Consider the following 7,185-nt stretch of genomic DNA (forward strand, 5'->3'; position numbering starts at 1 on the left):
ATAAAGATAAAAATGCAGTATTTGATTTAGTTTCCAGTTAATAGAACTCTACAAACTCTCATAATTATCAAGAAGGGCTACTGTAATCTCATTTATCAGACATTTAATTATTAAAATATTTAAGCACCTATTTGCGGTTTTATGTTAAGGACTTAGTTATACATTACATATATCAGCAGCAGCCCAAATCAATACAGTGCAGGATGAAGTTATCTTCAGTTGCTTTGCAACTCCTTCAATATACCACAAGTCATTTCCAAATAATATTTACAATGTATATGCAGCACATGATGTCAGCTAGAAGGCCACATAGGCTTTATGTGGTATGTTAAGTGCTGCTCTTTGAAACTCAGTAGGGAACAACCCATTTCATATATTGTTTTAAATTTTAAAAAGTGAATTAGGTGTCTTATATTACCCTTTTGACCCCTTAAAAGTAGCACACCAAATCCCCAACAAGCAAAAAGCAAAAAAACAAACACCTGCTAGATTTTTTTACCTTTGTGATGAAAAAGATGCCCGTGATCCAATTTTTACAGTATCGTAATTACAATTTATATATATTTTTACAGTATAGTAATTACAATTTTTACAGTACAGCATAATATTATGGAGAAATCCAGCATTTGCTTTAAACATTTTTCCTTATAATGATTTTGTTTGCACATTTACCTATGATTAACTTAACCGTGGTTTACTCCATTTCCTGGGTTTGCAGAACTAATCAAACCACTATGTGAATCTTACATAATTAAGCTACACCGGAAGCTAAAAAATTAACATGAGTTACTTTACATCTCCCAGCTGTGCAGTGTGTATTGATATCAGTTATTGATGTCAATAACGATCTGTTTAGTTATTTTGTAAGGAATTTTACTGGAACTCCATTAATAAAAATTAGAAATGAATGCCACGTTTTACTGGGAAGATTGTGAAGGTTACAATATATAAACATTGGATATAAATATACATTTATATATTTCAGTGCAGAATAACACAAAATGTAGAAAAAAATACACAAAGAAAAAAATGACAATTTAAGTTTTTATACTTGAACGCTCTTGAACATACTGGATGGTACAGTACTGAATGTACAACTGCTTCCAGAAATGTTTTTTGACTCAGTGTGCTTTAATGTCACCAATCTTAACAATGCAGACTGTGCTGTCATCCAACAGCTTCTGTTTTAATCTTCCATGCCCATTTTCACTGCACTTCTAAAGAATGATCATAAGAAAAATGTTAGCCAAAATAAAAATGGCAAAAGGGAAAAATAAAAGCACATAAGCCACTGGGTATTTTTTGTGTTTTGGAGATTGAATCTGTTTAACAAGAAGCCAGTCCTGCTGCTACACTCATTTTCACTTAACATGCAGTATTATATAAAACTAGCCGTTCTAGTCTGTATTGTAAAACATGCTTTAAGTTTTGTATGTCATCACATGAATCCAACCAATTAAGCTTACTTACTTACAGTGGAGAAGCAAGCCATGAATTATGTGTTGTATGAACTAACTTTGTAGTATACAGGTAGTCCTCGACTTACAACAGTTCATTTAGTGACAATTCGAGGCTACAACACACTGAAAAAAGTGACTTCTGATCGTTTTTCACACTTATGACTGTTGAAGCATCCCCATGGTTACATGATCAAAATTTGGACACTTGGCAACTGGTTTATATTTGTGATGGGTGCCGTGTGCCAAGGTCATGTGATCGCTTTTTGCAATTTTCTGACAAGCAAAGTCAATGGGGAAGCTAAATTCACTTAACAACCATGTTACTATCTTAACAACTGCAGTAATTCACTTAACTCTGGCTAGGAAGGTTGTAACATGCAATAATTCACTTAACAAATGTCTTACTTAGCAACAGAAATGTTGGGCTCAGTTGTGGCCGTAAGTCGAGGACTACCTGTACAGGTATTTTATTTTGTGATGTACAGATATTATTTTATTTGTATGTATAGGTATTTTATGTGCACATTCCATTTTCATCAAGTGAATGTAATCAACCACTTTTGAAGTTACCAGGAATGTTATAATATTTAATTCATGTACATAGGCTGTATATAAATAAATGCACAGCTTAAAACATTCCAGTACAGATTCAAGTATTTCTCTTTTTTAATGGAGTCCAATTCATGGTGACTATATGGATGCTTTTATGCAGTTTTCTTGCCAAAACAGAGGTGGTCTTCTCTGGGTTTTTTTAAAAAAACTCTTTGCAATTTAATCTACTTCCTTGGAAATTAGTGGTTTCCCTTACAAGTGCTAAGAAGGCCTTCCCCGCTGCTGAGCATAGAGGAGCTCTGTCTCCAGGGTGTAGGTCTAATTTGTACTTTAAACAGTATGATGTGGTTTTCTGGCTTTGAATTAACAGAATGTATGAACCTAGCCAACCAAATTCAGCAAACCATGTCATAGCATGACTTTGAATGATCTCTGATTCCAAATATATTTTTTTCCAAAGGTCAACAGCTTAATTACATTATCCCCAGCTGGGAAATAAGGGAGGCACCTCCCCCTTTAGATATTTGGGACCCATTGGGAAGTCAATTGAATTCAATCAGCAACATTAGTTCCCATAGCAACTTTCTAACCATCAATTTGCCTAACAAATAAATGTAGAGAATAGAGTTGCCCAACTGGTTTGACCACTTAACAGACCCTTTTCTTGGAGGAGACCTTAAAGCTTATCTAGTCTAAGTCCCTGTTTGTAATAAGAATTCTTTTTTAGGAAATGAAATACCACTAGTACACCAAACTGGCTCTTATTTTCTCATACTTATTATTTGAAACTTCTAAATTTGCATAAACTTTGGAGCGGCAGACAAGATTCTAAGGATTTTTCCAATAGCAAACTGGAGACATCTTCCTTTCCTTCCATAAAACCTACTCATGTCTTTAGACATAAAAAAAAACTTTTGAAGAACTAGCTGGATAAATCTACTTAGAAGGGTTACAAGAGTTCTGTTGCTATTTTTTCACTCTTCTATAAAATAAAGATTCAAACTAGAACACTGTAAAATTTATTTAAATCATAATGCACACTTCTAGTTTATCTCAGATCTGGCCTTTACATAACTATTGTGCACTGATCCATCCACTGAACGTGTGTACCCCTCCCCACAATGTTTTGTGATCACATAACCTCTTTTCAGAAGAAATAAGACATGCTAAGGCTCATCTGCAGGATTATTATAGAGCCCCTAAAATGTTTCCACAACTCCTAATTCCTCCTCAGAGGAAATGGCAACCCATTCACTTGGCTGATATAATATTTCATGTTTTCTCCCCAAACTTATCTGGACTTCCTAGATACCTATCAGACCCCTCTAATGTATTTGCCTGCATATTATTTCTTTGCCTGTGTAGTTTGTTTCGGGGTCTGCCATTCTGGGGCTGCTTGACTGGGGAATGTATTTGCTTTGCTGTGCTCCGTCCTCCTTGAAACATCCTCCCTTCCTGAGAAAGGAATGTGGCCTGAAAACATCTGCCTTATCTCTAGACAACAGAGCTGGGGAGCCTGGGAAACGAAAGCGAGAGACCTTGAGATGGGGGCTAAATCACCAGGTTCTCAAAACAGCTTAGCGCAGGGGTAGGCGACCTTGGCTCTTTTGACTCGTGGACTTCAACTCCCAGAATTCCTGAGCCAGCACGGCTGGCTCAGGAATTCTGGGAGTTGAAGTCCACGAGTCATAAAAGAGCCAAGGTTGTCTACCCCTGGCCTAGCACCTATGGATTGGTTGGATTTCAGCCGGATAGATGGACACTGGGGGGAGGAGCCCTGAATGGGCATTATGAAGTAACTTTTCGTGTGCGAATTATTCAGACCCTGTTGCTATCACTAACTCAATAAAAGTTCCTTTTGAAACAATGCCTGTTTCAAGAATTCTGTTTTCTTGGGAGACCTAGTTGAGCCAGAGCCTTACAATACCAGGACACTGTTATCTTCATGAAGCAATGATGTTGAACAAAGGATTATCCCCCAATTTTCACATACTGACTTGTGGTATATATATTTACTGTTTTTCACCCTGAGATGCACATAAGGTAAATACATGTATCATAATTTTCCCATTGTCAGACATATATTTCGACTAAATGTCACTATTTGAAAAATATTGTGTCTAGAACAGGCATGTCAAAGTCGCGACGTCACGTGACATTGCGCAATGTATCGGGACTTTTCCCCCATTGCCAGCAATGGGGTGGGTGCGGTTTCGACGTGATGCATCCGGCCCGTGGGCCGGCAGTTTGACATGCCTGGTCTAGAATGTGAAATTCATAATGGTTACAAGTTAAAGTTACAGCAAACTAAAGTTAATTGCTACAGTTCAACTTCTATTACTGTATACCTGAGTCTCACTGCACTCAACAGAGTTAATTTTTAGATATGAATTATTGATACTGTGTAGGCAGTGGTGGGATTCAAATACCTGAACAACCAGTTCTCTGTGTGGACGCCACTTCCAGTGGGCCGTTCTGGGCCTGGGAGGCTTCCCTGGCTCAGAACGGACTTCTGGAAGTGGCGTCCATGCACTTCCGGCAGTCCGTTCTGGGCCTTGCGAAAAAGGACTAGGGCAGTGGTGGCGAACCTATGGCACACGTGCCAGAGGTGGCACTCAGAGCCCTCTCTGTGGGCACGCGCGCTGTTGCCCCAGTCCCGCCTCCCCCCGCAACCCCTTCCTCACCAGCAGCCTGCCCGGAGGAGAGGCTCTCCCAGGCGCAGCCCATGCGGAGCAGCGCAGCCAAGCACATGGCAGCCGGGCAGCAGTGGCAAGACTCCGCCCTCGCGCCCCATCACGTGCAGATGCTGCGGGGTGCGGGCGGAGGGCGTGGCTGCCATGGCGCTGCAAGGCTGCCTGGGCGATCTGTAGTAAGTGACTCTGTGGGTGGGCGGAGCAGGGGCGGAGCGGGGGGCAGAGTGGGGGCAGGGCACTCGGTCTCTAAAAGGTTCGCCATCACTGGGCTAGGGCATCAGCTGGTTCACACAAGTCAACAAAAAATTAGCTACCAGTTCTACTGAACCAGTGCAAACCAGTTGAATCCCATCACTGTGTATAGGAACATTTCTCTCTGAAATAAAACGATCCACAAAATGACAAAAATGAGCAAAATACTGCCTATCCAAAATGAACCTGTGCATGTTTAGTCAGAGGTATTAGATAATATAATGAAGTTTGCTCCTAATTAAGTCTGTAGTAAACCATATCTTAAATTTTTGAAGAAAATGACAAGTACAATTTCAGGTTTGCTCAGAAATGAATATTACAGTATTATGAACCAAGTTGCTCATAATGAACCAGGGTATGCCGTGAAATCTTTAACAAAAATTAGATTTATATCCACTCATTTTTCTGATTTCTCTTTCAATTTGCCTGAGCTTTCCCAATCATGTACTTTCACAGAGAATCACTATCTGAACAAAAGCTGAAGTGATTAAAATACAAGCATTCCAACAATAAGCCAGATTCTTGGACAGCAGGGTACTTACAGGTCTATCATACAAACTCTATTAACATAATTTTGCAATTTGATATCTTCCTTCCTGAGCCAGCTGAGACTATTCCCTACTCTTCATTCAAATACCAGAAGGAAACACAATTCAAAGATGTTCTCCAGGAAACCTACCAGGAAATCTTGCCAATTTTTATCGTACGTTATATTATTAAAAAGCACGTTCATTTCTCCTGTAAATGGAACCAGCGCAACGCAAAAACTCTGCATGCAATTGAAATTCAGAATACCTTGGAAAAATGGCAATAATAAATTAATTAACAATTAATTCCTAATAAGCTTTACAGGCTGTCTAAAGTCAAAACCAATGAGGAAGGTAGCATGTTTTGCAGTCAGGAATTCTTTCAATTTGCTTTCCCCCCCCCCTAGGTAGCGAGGCTCCTGTTCTTGCTACAGGAAAATTATCAGCCATCATGATGAAAAAGGTCTCTTTTCAATTCACAGGCAAAGTACTTGAGAAAACCCACTCACAATGGTGCAGCATCAACACCCCACAGTTTGCTGCTCAGTCACTTCAGCTTTGGGAATAAAAGCCTTTGCCCTCAATGTGCAATGGAGCGCCAGTTTCCCATGTGCAGTTCTGCGCCTAGATTCAACTCTGCATCCTATCAAGCACAAACTTTTATGAAAGAGGCACCAAGGATCACCGCAAGAAGTTTGACATTGAGTGTCGTAGTAACTTGGTAAGGCAACACTTGGAATACTGCATCCAGTTTTGGTCACCACGATGTAAAAAAGATGTTGAGACTCTAGAAAGAGTACAGAGAAGAGCAACAAAGATGATTAGAGGTCTGGAGGCTAAAACATATAAGGAACAGTTGCTGGAATTGGGTATGTCTAGTTTAATGAAGAGAAGGACGAGGGGGGACACGATAGCAGTGTTCCAAAATCTCAGGGGCTGCCACAAAGAAGAGGGAGTCAAGCTATTCTCCAAAGCGCCCGAAAGCAGAAGAAACAATGGATGGAAACTAAGCAAGGAGAGAAGCAACCTAGAACTAAAGAGAAACTTCCTGACAGTTAGAACAATTAATCAGTGGAACAACCTGCCTCCAGAAGGGGTGAATGCTCCAACACTGGAAGTTTTTAAGAAGAGACTGGACAACCATTTGTCTGAAATGGTATAGGGTTTCCTGCCTGAGCAGGGGGTTGGACTAGATGACCTCCAAGGTCCCTTCCAACTTTTTATTTTTATTTTTATTTTTTATTGTTGTTATTGTTGTTGTTGTTGTTATTATTATTATTATTATTATTATTATTGTTATTATTATTGTTGTTGTTATTATTATTATTATTATTATTATTATTATTATTATTACTTCGTAACCCGCCAGGCACTCTGTTAGAGAGCCACAAAGGCGGGGAAAGAAACGTGAATGATGGAGTCACGTGTACATAATAATGTATTTCAATTGAAGCTCGGGTCCTTCTATGGCCGCAGGTGAAAGTGTCAGTCTTACAGAAAACGATCCCAGAAATCCAGCCATTACTGGGATGTTGCAGAGTGTTCAACTACTTGACTTGAAAGCAAAGAAACTCTTGCGGTATACTTCCACCGTATGAAAAAAAGAGAAAGAGAAATCTCAAATATCTTCTTGCAAACAAATACTAGTTTTGGGTTGTGAGAAGACAATTTTAGATGAACTATTATTCGCTGCAGGTTGAA

Source organism: Protobothrops mucrosquamatus, unplaced genomic scaffold, assembly GCF_001527695.2.
Source record: "Protobothrops mucrosquamatus isolate PMUCROS unplaced genomic scaffold, P.Mucros_1.0 scaffold1406, whole genome shotgun sequence".
NCBI lineage: Eukaryota > Metazoa > Chordata > Lepidosauria > Squamata > Viperidae > Protobothrops > Protobothrops mucrosquamatus.